We start from the raw sequence: 14,019 nt of genomic DNA on the forward strand, positions 1-14,019 counted from the left end.
TATGGTTTTTAATATGTATTCTTTGTTCTTTTGTTTTCACTTGGAGTGTGTGTGTGTGTGTGTGTGTGTGTGTGTGTACTTTCTCCACTTTTTCTACTACTTCCTCCTCATTTTATGCCTCTATTAATTTTTGCTTGATTTTAAAATTTACTATTCTACTTTTCATTGTCTATTCCTTTTACTGTATCATGTATGATACCTGTTCATTTCCATTGTCTACTTAGCTTTGCTTTTATTTATGAAATTATTTTAAATTTATTTCTAAATCATTCTAGAACTCAGTGAGGTCTTATTTTCAACCTCTCTTGTTTTTGTAATTTTATTTTTCTCTTTTTTTTCTAGTTCTTATGATTTTTTTCATATTTTAATTATATTTGGTTTATTTTGAAATACTAAGCTTCACTGTTTAAAATCTTTTTTAGGAGAGCATGTTCTTTTGGTATATCTTCAGTATCTTAAAGATCTTTATTTGGCTCATATTTTTTTGACCTAGAATGAGTTGATATGGAATTAACTACAATTCTATTGTGTTATGAATATTTATATGAAATAAATTTTCTTGAATTTTAAAAAATATCTTTCCAGATAGGGGGATATTCTAAGGTAGCTTTCATAGCTTCATGGCTTCAGGCTTTACCGTGAAGCATCACAAAGTTAGTTCAGGTACTTTGAGAACTCTCTCCTCTCTTCCTTTTTTTTTTTTTTTTTTTTTTTTAACCATCATCAGAATATTTCCTTTCTCTCTTTCTTTTCCACACTGAGTGCCCCAACTCTTTTTCTTTTTGTCCCATAGTATCTTTCTCCTGCTTAACGTGTGTTTTATTCCCATCAGTTTCTCTTTTGCATAGGTTTTGTCCTTGAAGGAAACTTCTTCAGTTGGTTGGTTTCAAGCATTCATGACACCTCTATATCCTCAGCATAGTCTAACATTCCTGAAGTCTCCTAAACTCATCCTTACAGTGGAAACAGAACGTCTCCTCTCCTGATGATTTTCTCAGATACCTTCACCTGACTTCTCTTCCAGAGTCTTCTCTTGCTTTCTGAATGAATTGTTGTTGGTAGTTTACTAGCATCAGGGCTATTATATATCTTTGTCTTTCTCCTTCCTCTCACACAGTTAATTATATACATGTTGTAGTTAGGCACAGCTCAGTGGAATTTTGTGGTTTGTGAGGATACCACTTCACTTCTTGGGGTTAAAATGCTTTCAGTGTTCTATTAATTTACATATTTAGTACTCTACTGCATTTATTGTTATGTCTGTTTTGTTAAGAGGTTCAAGAAGACTTAAATACTTTGCTATTCCAGTAACAGCATATTTATTTTAAATGATCTTTACTTGTAAGAGCAACTTAGGTTCATAGCAATATTAAGCAGAAGATATGGATTGACTTTTGTATATTAAACTTGTATCCTGTAACTTTGCTATAATAACTTAATTAGTTTCAGGAATTTTTGTTGATTCTTTCAGATTTTCTACACAGATAACCACAACATCTGTAAACGAAGTTTATTTCTTCTGTCCTAATCTATATGCCTTTTATTTTCTTTTTTTGTCATATTGCACTAGATAGAACTTCTCAAATCACAGTGCAGGTAAGTTGAATTCAAAAAGGAGGTAGTGGTATCGCTGTGTGGTAAAAACAAAATTATAGTTCATTGCTGCTGTGGTGGCTTGGGTTTCAGGAGCAAAGATTTAAAGAGAAAGGCATGGCAGAGAATGGGCCACGAGAAAGTATATAAAATTATTCGTGTCTTTGGTTTAGTGTTTAGCTATGCACTCAAGGAGTAAAACTCCAGGATGTGTAGCAGAGAATAACCACAAGGAATCAGGAGAGATTTGAGTAGGTACCTAGATCAATAAAACTATCTGTGGCCAGACTCAGTTAGAAATACCATGGTGAGCGGCCAGGACTTTGAGTTAAGAAACCAGAAAGGCCCTGGTCTAGATATATGGACCACGTCCTAGAATTAAGATACATGCTCTAAGAGTAAAAGATATGCTTAGGGGAATTAGAAGTCAAGATAATCCACATCTTTACAGTGTATCACCTTCAATATATGAGATATAAAATTACTAATCATATGAATAACCAGCAACAAGTAATAAACAGTAAAGAAATACAATAGTCTATTGTAAGAGCAGGCCCAGAGATGATACATATATTGTAATTAGTAAGGACTTTAACATACTCTTGATACCTATGTTATAGAAAAGACAGAAAAGAAAAATAATGTGAATAAAGGGATGGAAAATATTGGTAAAATGTTTATGTATTTATATAAAGAAAAATCACTGGATCTCATGGAGGTGATTAAAAGCAGACCAACACAGGATAGGCTATATATTGAACTCAGAAATACATTATTAGAAAGGATATGTAAACTGAAATAAAGAAAAACAAAGAAGGCAAACATAACAAAATAAAACAAAGCATAAAGTACATGTGGAAATTTGTTAAAAAAAAAGTCCCAGCGGGAGAAGACAGAGAGTTGAGATATATTCTATACTTGAAAAAATAATGGCTGATAATTTCCCATAGCATTTGGAAGACATTGCCACTGAATTGAAGTGGGATAAATACAGGGAGAAACATACCTAGGTGTATTATAATCAAATTGTTAAAAACTAAAGACCAAATGGTAATATTCAAAACAGCTACAAGGAGAAAACACTGTATGACATTTAATAGGAAAAATATATAACTCATAGCTAAGATGTTAATAAAAAGTAGAAGTCAGGAAAAAAAAATAGAAATATACCTAAACTAAGTCTCATTAATACAGGAGATTGGCAAATATAGTTTTCTGGATAGCTACCCTCTTGTCCCTCATCCCTTATGGAGCAGGTCAAGGAAAGTTCAGGAAATGTATGGGAGAACAAAAAATATCTGTACTGTGGGAAATAAGAATATTGGCATATATCCTTAGGGACATAGTCAACATTAGGCTTTGGTGACATATCTCAGTGGTGTTTTCAAGTAAGAAGTTGGATATGCAAATTTAGATTACAGAGGAAATTCCTAGAATTCACACACAATATGTGATATCTTCTAAGAATAACATAACAAAAGAAGTATCTCAGATCAAATACTCAAAAACTTCAAGGTTAAAATTAAGGAAAGTTTTAAAATTTACAAAAATATTTTTGACCTGATATACATGAAATTTGACATTCTAATTTATAATAGATATTCTAGAATCAAGGAATATTCCTTGATTAAAGTATAGCATCAGAAACTACATACATTGATGCTGTCATATTACCCAAAAGTATTACTCCCATTCTTCCCATGATTAATTTTACTGAACTGTATAAATTTGAAAAAGCAAATCTAATTAAGCTCTTATAAAAAAGTCATGTATATCATGTATAATTTTATTGGTAATATTGTTTTCTAAATCACCCACTATTCTATTTCATCAACTCTCTTAGGATAAATTTCCTTCAGGATCAATGCACAATTTCTGTGTTTCTCTTTATAATTTGTTGGCTTAACTCTTACAAATTCTGGATGAAGTGATTGATCATGTTTTCTCATTATTTTTAGAGGTAAATATGTTGCCTATTTCTTGCAAGCAGGCTGAACTTCTCAGCATATATTCTATGCATTAAATTCAGAGTTAATTTGAATCGTAGTTTTAACTGCCTCATATGGGTCAATTTGTGTCCTCCAAAAACATATGTTCAAGCTCTAAACAGCAGTACCTCAGAATGTGACCTTATCTGGATAAAGGGTTGTTGCATGTGTAATTAGTTAAGATGAAGTCATACTAAAGTAGAGTGGGCCCATAATCCAATGCTTTTTTGCACAGAGGGAAGTGCTTTTTTGCACAGTGGGAAGACAAAGCGTAGATGCAGATACATAGGGAGTGTGCCATGTACAACGGAGGCAGAGATTGGCATGATGCAGCTATAAGCTGAGGAATGCCAAAAATTGATAGCTTCCACCAGGAACTAGGAAGAAGCACAGAGGGATTTTATACTTAGAGGGAGCATGCTCCTGTTGATATCTTGACTTCAAAACTATGAAAGCATAAATTTCTGTTGTTTTAAGCTACCCACTTTGTGGTACTTTGTTATCGTAGCCCTACGAAATTAATATGTTGCCTTTATACTCAATCCCTTCACTTATTTTTATTTTGTTTTTCATTGTACTTATACATAGGGTTTTTATTTTTTTATTTTTTTAAAGTTTATTTTGAGAGAGAGAGAGAAAAAAAAGGAGAGAGAGAGAGGCACAGAGAAAGAGGCAGAGAGAAAGAGAGAATCCCAAGCAGGCTCCCCCAGTCAGTGTGCAGAGCATGATGTGGGACTCAAACTCAGGAAACTGTGAGATCATGACCTGAGTCAAAATCAAAAGCTCCACGCTTAACCGACTGAACCACCCAGCCACCCAAATTTTTAAAAATTTGAGTATAGTTGACACAATGTTACATTAGTTTCAGGTGTACAACTTAGTGATTTGACAAGTTTATATCTTATGTTCGTCCCAAGTATACCTACCATCTGTCCCATTATATAACTATTACAATGTCATTGACTGTATTCCTTATGCGGTGCCTTTTATTCCCCTGACATACTAATTCTAGAACTGGAAGCCTGTATCTCCCTCTTCCCTGCATCCATTTTTATATAACATGTATTTTTTTAACCCTTGGGGCTAATCCAATTTACTACTTATAGGAAACAAGCACCTGCTCAACCTTGTTTATTACCTCCACGCCAGTCTGCTCTTTCAGTGTTAAAGGGGGATGGGCAGATTGCGATTCCCAGGAATCCCGAAATGTAGGTGGGTCGCCTTAGGGAAAACCTCTACCAGCTCAAAAATTCATCTTACATTAGCAGTGAGGATTTGGGCATCACCCCGAATCATAAGTTTCTTTACTCATAAGTTTAAGGCCTACAATACGTATTTTAATATGACTCCTTGAATCATTTTTTTGTTTTTTTAATGTTTATTTATGTTTGAAAGAGAGAGACAGAGTGTGAGAGGGGGAGGGACAGAGAGAGAGGGAGACACAGAATCCAAAGTAGGCTCCAGGCTCCAAGCTGTCAGCACAGAGCCCAATGCAGGGCACGAACTCACGAACAGTGAGATCATGACCTGAGCGAAGTCGGACACTTAACCAACTGAGCCACTCAGGCGCCCCGACTCTTTTTTTTTTTTTTTTAATGAAATGAGGCAGAATTCCTTTCTATCCATTCAGCATCCATCCTGTAATATAAAAATTTAAGATGTGATCCAAGCCTCCAAATAGCTTACTATCTTATGGATGTCTTAAGATTGCATGCCTCTGAAAGTTAATGAAATACACAAAATAATAGACACCCACATTGTAATTTTCATACAACAAACAATACCTCTATAAGAATTTAGAGTTGGGATTAATCAGTAGAGGGCAAAGTAAATAATAAACATGCAAAGTGTTGATAAATCAGGACCTAAGCTGAAGTTTAAGGAGGGGGTAGAAAGGGCTTCAGCTGGTGAAGAAAGAGGATGGTATTTCAGGAAGGAAGCAAGTTGAGCAATGCTTGGATGATAGTTCAATGCATGGTGCAAATAAATGATGATACCAACTCTAGAGAAAGTTCTGTGGTTGGGGTTAGTGGAAAATAGGCTTGTCTAAGTGGGAGGCAGAAAAATTGCAGGGAATCTGGAGAAGAAAAAAAAAAAACAGGAGCTGTTAAATCTGTTTAGGAAGGAATTGGGAGTTGTTGTAGAGCTTTTGAACACTAACATAATGAAAGGACCTAAGGGAGATTAATCCAGAGATAGTGTGGAAGATAAATTAGAGTCAGAGAAAGAAAAAAGAGTCACAGAAAAGAGTCAAGAGAAAAGAGCCTGAGAGCTCTTTTAGAAAACTAATGAAAGAATCCAGACCTGTGGTGTCAGAGGCCTAAATAAATGCTACTGACTAAGAGCATCAGCTAAGTTTTCCGAGTTTTTCTTCAGACTCTGATTTCTCTATAACTATTTAATTTCTCTTTTTCATCTTGATTGGATTTGAGCCATTGGCATTTATCTTAGGGATCTTTTCACTGATAATGAAATATTTTTGTTTAACCTTGAAAGACTTTGAATAAACTTTAATTTTTAAAAGCACTTAACATGTATGAGTGTGTTTATAATGCTCACTATTAAGCTCAATATTGACAATGCCAAGTCTGAAATTTTCAACTATGTTATCTTTAATTTCCAAGCTGTGTTAATTTTGCTGCCTGTAGAACCTTCATTTCCATCTCATTATTGTCTCTTTTCTTGAGACTACTCTAGCTAGCACATGTGTCTGAAATAGGTAGATGCTTTTTCTTTGAATTTTACCTTCCTTGTCCTTTTAGAAAATGGAACCTCTTTATTTACATATTTCAAGGGTACTTTTTATGTCGTAATTGATTTTGAGGACTGTGGCCTGATACTTCTATTTAAATAGAAATTTATGTAAGTAATTTGAGACATCCTTCAAATTGCAGTATCATCAGTATTATATGACCTGTTTTTGAGTACCAACACTAAAAAATCCATTATATACATTTAAAAATTTTTTTGTGGGTATTTTCATTTTTTGAATGTAAAACATACTTTTTTCCATAAAACATATATTTCTAATGGACAATCCTTTGAGCTCTTTATGCAGATTTAGCCCCAGGAAAAGAAACAAGGAGAGTTGAAATGAATGACATTGAATATCCCACATATGTTCATTTGAGAGTCACTAATGTTCACAGAATGAAAAACAAATTGATAAGTATTCAGGAAAATAGATGACTGGAGATTATTCAAAACATATTCTACGACTAAAAACATTTCAGAACTATTGTGTTTTAGGATATGAAATTCTGATAATTCTTTGAATCAGAGTCAACTGAGCATCATTCCTTTTAAAATCTCCACCTGCTGCTGCAAAACCAGCCTAAATAGTTATGTGGCAACCTGTATTGCATTTTGAAACTTAAATTCTTAGAATAGTAATTTTGCACTGGGGTACCTGTGTGGCTCAGTCACTTAAGCTTCTGACTCTTAAGTTTGGCTCAGGTCACAATCTTGCAGCTTGTGGGTTTGAGTTCCACATTGGACTGTATGCTGATGGTGCAGAGCCTGCTTGGATTCTCTCTCTTCCCTCTCTCTCTTCTCCTTCCCCACTTGCACTGTCTCTCTCGAAATAAATAAATCAACATTAAAAAAAATATTAGTAATTTTGCACTAGGAATGTATTATCCTTGTTAGAATTACTGTAAGTGATTTAATGGTACCATATTTTCAAAATAAATGCTATTAACTAAATTTTAGCTGTATCAATTTTTTCAACTAAATGTATCAATTATTTAAATACAAATTATAATTAATATAACTTAATATAAGTTAATATGCATTCTGTATTTTTTAAATTATATATAATTTTTCTTTTTTTCTAATAAGAAATAAAATACATTTCATTCTTTGCAGGAGTCTTATATTATTTTTTCAGCCAAAAGTATATGTAAAAAGTTTTTTTAATCACAAAACTCCTATGATAAATATCTATTGTTTTTATACTTACAGACCTCATCTACTTTACAGTATAAATCGTATGATGTTATAATTTGACAATATGACTGTTTCCTTTAGCAAAGTATAAACTCTTAAAAGTAAAGTTTTACTAAGTGCTTAATAAATTCATTGATAAGTGAATGCATGAATTTTTTATGTTACTAATTTTTTTGGTTTGTTACTTTGGAGTTTGTTTAACATAGGGACATAAATCTTTAGGTACCTAATTTAAATGAATATATAGCTATCTCTGGACTTAAAAAAATGAAATCCAGTTTAAAATTCTTCCACATTTAAGTAAATGGATGGTTTTGTATAATTATTGTTAAATATGTTTTCCTAGGTAATCCATTATGGAGTGCATTACAAAATTCTTGTGAAGAGCTGTGATTGATTTATAATGACCTTATTCATTCAGATCTTGATTAGCAATTTCTACATTTATTTCTTTAAAGAAAATACAACAGTTTCAATTTAATTTATGATTCCAAGTTGGTGTGGAAGAGATTTTTTGTGGTTACCATTAGGCTCATATATAACATCTTATTCAAATAGCAGTCTGTATTAAGTTGATGGTCACTTAAGTTTGTATCCATTCTAAAAGCACTAATTTATCACCCCTCCCTTCTTTATGTATATGATACTATACTTTACATCCTTTTGTGAATGCCTTGACTTTTATACATATAGTTGATTTTACTGCTTTTGTGCCTTAACCTCTATACTGGTTTTATAAATGATTAATCTAGTGTTTTTATTATCTTTATATTTACCTATAAATATTTTCCTTTCATAATTTTCTTTCTCCTGACTATGCTCTTTCCTTTCCCCTCAAAGTATTCCCTTTAACATTTCTTGTAAGTCTGGTTTTGTGGTGATGAACTCCTACAACTTGTGTTTGTCTGGAAAACTATCTCTCCTTCTAAGGTGAATAATAGTCTTGTTGGGTAGAGTATTTCTAACTGTAGCTTTTTCCCTTTCAGCGCTTTGAATATATCATGTCTCTACATTCTGGCCTGAAAAGTTTCTGCTGAAAAATTAGCTGTAGCCTTATGGAGTTTCCCTTGTATGTAACTGTCTTCTTTTTTCTTGTTGCTTTTTAAAATTCTCTCTTTATGTCTATTTTTTTGTCATTTTAATCATTATGTATCTTGGTGTGGACCTCTTTGGGTTTATTTGGGCAGCAAGGGGCGGTGGGGGGTGGCTCTTAATGTCTCCTGGATCTGGATGTCTGTTTTTTCCCATAGATTAGGGAAGTTTTTAGCTATTCTTCAAATAAGATTTCTGCCTTCTTTTCTCTTTCTTCATTTTTTGGAATCCCTATAATATGAATGTTATTACACTTGATGGTGTTGCTGAGCTCCCTTAACCTATTCTCATTTTTTGTTATTCTTTTTTCTTTTTGCTGGTCAGCTTGGTCATTCTGTCTTCCAGTTTGCTAATCTTTCTACTTCCTCAAATCTACCATTGATTCCCTCTAGTATATTTTTAATTTCAGTTATTGAGTTCTTCATATCTGATTTGTTCTTTTTTTTTAGTATTTATTTATTTTTGAGACAGAGCACAAGCAGGAGAGGGGCAGAGAGAGAGGAAGACATAGAATCATAAGCAGGATCCAGACTATGAGCTGTCAGCACAGAGCCTGATGCAGGGCTCAAACCTATGAGCTCAGGTCATGAAATCATGACTCAAGCTGAAGTTGGACGCCCAACTGACTGACTCCCAGATGCCCCTGATTTGTTCTTTTTTATGTTCTCTATCTCTTTGTTGAACGTCTAACTGGAATCCTCCTTTCTTTTATCAAGTTCATTAAGTATTTTTATGATGATTACTTTGAATCCTCTATCAGGCATACTGTTTATCTCCATTTCATTTAGCTCTTTTGCTGTGTTTTTGTTCTGATCATTCATTTGGGACATATTCGGCTAGCTTCTTATTTTGTCTAACTCTGTGTTTGTTTTCTATGTATTAGAAAAGTAATTTACATCTCCTAATTTGAAGGTAGTGACCTTATGAAAAAAAGAGGTCCTGTAGTGTCTTGTAGCACACTGTCTCCTTTACACCAGAACCTGGCACTACAGGGCTATCTCCTATTTGGTTGCATACACCTACTATTTTAACTTAGTCTAATTTACCTTCAGTTTAGTCATCTACCATGACACACTTTGCCTGTTATGGCAAGGGTTTGGTCCCTGTATTGGCAAGGGGCCAGTTTGGGACAGCTCTGTTCTTCTAATTAGGTGGTCTCAGCAGCCAGACCAGATGCTTGCCCTCGGCCCATTTTCTGGGGCTGCAGTTCCACTGATGTGCCGGCTGCTCTCTGCATTGTCCCTGAGAAGCTTTCATTGGTGGGTGGGGCCTCCAGAGAAACCAGATATCTTGGTTGTTCTTGGAGATGTCTTTTAAAGATCCCTACCCTTCCAGCATGAATCTTCATGTTTACCCCAGGTGACTTTCATACTGCTGCTTCTATACTATATCTCTGTGGGGTTGTTTTTTATGTGGTCTCACATAACAAACAGGGGGCACTCAGTTTCCTGTCAACCTCTGGCTCTCCTAGAACTGACCCTACTGATTTTTAAAGTACACAAGGGTAAGCAAAACCCTTGAAGAACTCACAAAGTTAAGCCCACTGGTTTTCAAAGCCGTATGTTATAGGGATTTGCCTTCTTGGTGTAGGTTTCCTATGCCTGGGGTCCCTGGGGTGTCTGGTGTGCCTGGTGTGGGGTCTGCTTCTCTCCCTTCTCTGTGCTTGTGGTGTCCCTCCCCTGTGGTTAGTCTCAATAGGAGTTTGATTTCTGACTGCTTTCTCTGCCCCTCCTACCCTTTTTTGATGTGGCCTCCTCTCTTTGATCAAGTATGGAAAATCTGTTCTGACATTCTTTGGGTCATTTTCTGGGTGCACTGATGTGGCTGTTATCTAGATGTGTCTGTGGGAAGAGATGAGCTTAGAATCCTCCTACTCTGCCATCTTCCCAGCAACGTCTTGGGGGAGATTTTTTGAATGTTGATATGTTCTTATGATAACTTGATGACATTTTGGATAAATATATCTTGTGTCAATATACAGTGCATAAATAATGAGGAATATATAGGGAGGAAAAGACTTTCATATCGTTTCTTGCCATAGTACTCTGAATAATGTCTCTTTGGCAAATTCATACTTCAGCATTTATGTACAATACCAACTTAAGCTAGTCATTCTTTAAATTTTTTTTTTTAACATTTATTCATTTTTGAGACAGAGAGAGACAGAGCATGAGCAGGGGAGGGGCAGAGAGAGAGGGAGACACAGAATCCGAAACAGGCTCCAGGCTCTGAGCGGTCAGCACAGAGCCCGACGCGGGGCTAGAACTCACAGACTGCGAGATCATGACCGGAGCCGAAGTCGGACGCTTAACCGACCAAGCCACCCAGGAGCCCCTTAAACTAGTCATTCTTAATAAGAAGGATGAATTATCATAGCCTAAGGAGCTTTTTGAAAATATGGACTCCACTGGAAAATTCTTATATAGACGAGGAATGGCACTCAGCTGTATGTAAATGGTAATATTATCCAGGTCATTTCTATACATAGCCCTGATATAACTCCTGAATTATAGGCATACAATGCTCATACTTGGGACATATATTTATATTCCAGCTAAGCTGGACATGTATAGATGTTCATATAATATAAATTCTCTTATATGTTTGATACTTTAGGAGTCAGGCCAATAAGCCAAATAATCAATATATCTTAGTGATGGCATAATAGTTTTTTTTTTTTTTTCAGGCTGGTTGTTTTACTAACATATAAGAGTGATAGTATTAGAAATATATTCTGGAAGAATGTAAATCTTCTAGGCCACTTAACACCAGTGGTCACAAGTTGAATATATATCCCTCTCTATCCCCATGTCTTACTTTCTGCTTTTTCTTGGAGACTCCACAACTACTTTCCCTTCTGCACTCTTGTATTTTTAGCTGCCAGGATTAGTGCTTTATTTCAAGAAATTTCATTCTTCTCAGTAGGTGTTGAATATCCTTCTCTTTAAACTGCATTTGAGATAATTAACTACTATTCTGAAAGGCTGCCTAAACCATAATCCCTTCCAAATAAGTAAGTTCTTACACTAACAGCAATAATGCTTAGTGTAGATTGGACTAGGCTTTCTGACTTGATTCCAAAGCTATCATTTTTAGTTAACCTAGACACAGAAAAGTCCAGCATTCTATACAGGGGTTAATATAAAATCTCTACTTAATAATGACAGGTACAATTAGTCAGTTACTAACCAATGCAATCTCAGGAGTGGCACAGATTCCAAGAGATATAGGCAGATACGAACTAGAAATAATGAAGCGACAGGTTTCAGCATTTGCATTTCCAGTGTTCAAAATGCACAAGCCTCTCATATTGCTATATGCTATCTCCTAATTGAAAACTTCTTTACCTTTTCCACCATGAGATTCCATGTTTATAATCTTATATTCAGAGGAAAATAAATATAATTCTTACATATGTGTTAGATTAGGAAGATAATAGTACAAAAAAATGAAGGAAAGAATAGTACATAAAATAAGTTTCATGAATCAAGGTAGGGAAATTATACTTTTGCTCCAAACCAAAGTTTTAAAAAATTATCAAAAAACTAACACAAGTAGAAGGAGTTACCTCCATTAGAGATTATGCCTTTTGACTGATTAAATTTTAGAGGCTTCTTTAGACTCTAGACTTTAGACCCCAGACCTCCCTTTTCTTAGAACATTTGCTTTGGAAAACTGGTTAATTGTAATTTTTTTCTCTTCCTCTTTGAGTTGTAAATCTTTCAAAAGGTCCTTGTAAGGTTTAACCCAGGAATGTCTTTCTGAAGTATCAGAAACCATCCCTTTGAAATCTAATTATCAAAGATGGGCCCCAGTCTCTCACCTTCTGTGGGGAGATAGGAGCTTCACTCTGTCTTGACCCTGCTGCAATTTATAAAATTACCTTCCACTATGAAAATGGAAGAAAGTTTACTTATCCTATGAGTAAGGCCATTTGGCCAACAGGATAGCCTATGATTAGTACCATCCCAGTTCTTACAAATTCCCTAATCCTTTTTTTTTCTCTCTCTCTCTTGGTCGAGTTGAGCTCAGTCTGAGGTCTAGTCTCTTTCCCAATTGCAGTAATCTTGAAGAAAGTCCTCACTGCCTGCTTAACCTTATCTGGGACAGTTTTTGCTCCAATACTCTCACTCTTTCCTCTCCTTCTTCCTTAAATAATGCTGTTTATGGTAGAATCCATAAAGAAAAAGATGCCAAGACCACACTAAATTCATGCACTATTGGCAGAGAATAGGAATAACTAAGACTATATGACCAAGAAAGTCCAAATCAAAAAGAAATTTGATTAGGAAGGGAGAAATGGGTCCTTGCTTTTGAGGTGGCAAGTTATCCTTTCTCTAGAGCTGCCCTAAATAACATTCCATTTCTTCATAAACTCACTGAGACAATTTTCTGTGATTTGTTGTAGTAGATTTCAAGGATCATTACTTTTACTGTCTTTATTCCTCCCAAAGGATGGTTACCAGAAAATTCCCAGAATTCTCCCTCCACAAGGCAAATGAAAGTTCTTAAGTTTGGGTAAACTGTTTAGCAAACATTTTCAAGAGATGGAGAATTCTTAAAAGAGGAATCACAGGACACATGGATATTGTAGTGAAATTCACAGGTTAAAAACACAGCTCGCTCAGCCCCCCTCCCTCTTCCAATTTCTGTTATTGGGCAAACACACTTTATTTACCTTATTCTGTTTCCTCTGGGATGGGGAAGTCTTTTATTCTTATAGTGCTTATAACTTTTAAGCTTAAGTGGAAGAAAACTTCTTAGACCCCTCCCCTAGACTAAAAAGAAAAGTGGACCTTATTGATGGATTAAAGAGAACCAATGAATTTTGAGGATATATCACCATAAATAGTATTTTGGTTTCTTGACTTTTTCAAGGTCATATTTCCTCACTAATACAGATTTTTCTTGTTTTCTTACCAACAAGCAAATATCTCCCAAACCAAGCCAAAACACACACACACACACACACACACACACACACACACACACACACACACACCCCGAGAGCAATTGAGTATAATGAAAATTGTTTTGAGGTGCAGACTTTAAAATATGTGATATAATACTGAATATTGTATTTAGTTCATAAATATATTGAACCAGGAATCTAAAGGCTGGAGTAATATTCCAGTTTAGCTACTATTAGCTTTTGCCTTTGAGCAAGACATTTGAAATCTATGAACCTCAGTATTTTGCTTAAAGATAGAAATAGTGATTCCTGCTGTAAGAATATCAGAAGAATACTTTTAAAAATTTTTTTTTCAACGTTTTTTATTTATTTTTGGGACAGAGAGAGACAGACAGAGCATGAACGGGGGAGGGGCAGAGAGAGGGAGACACAGAATCGGAAACACGCTCCAGGCTCTGAGCCATCAGCCCAGGGCCTGACGCGGGG

The 14,019-nt window shown here is 35.1% G+C and overlaps 1 non-coding gene and 1 pseudogene across 1 annotated transcript; both read right to left on the bottom strand.

Moving 5' to 3' along the window:
- Window positions 1–9,969, bottom strand: part of LOC122230317 — an 86,874-nt pseudogene extending 76,905 nt beyond the window's left edge.
- LOC122203199 lies at window positions 4,757–4,906 on the bottom strand. The gene has a single exon (XR_006195082.1). It is a non-coding gene; the product is annotated as a U12 minor spliceosomal RNA (small nuclear RNA).
- Window positions 9,970–14,019: the final 4,050 nt, after the last annotated feature.

This window comes from Panthera leo, chromosome A1, assembly GCF_018350215.1.
Source record: "Panthera leo isolate Ple1 chromosome A1, P.leo_Ple1_pat1.1, whole genome shotgun sequence".
Taxonomy (NCBI): domain Eukaryota; kingdom Metazoa; phylum Chordata; class Mammalia; order Carnivora; family Felidae; genus Panthera; species Panthera leo.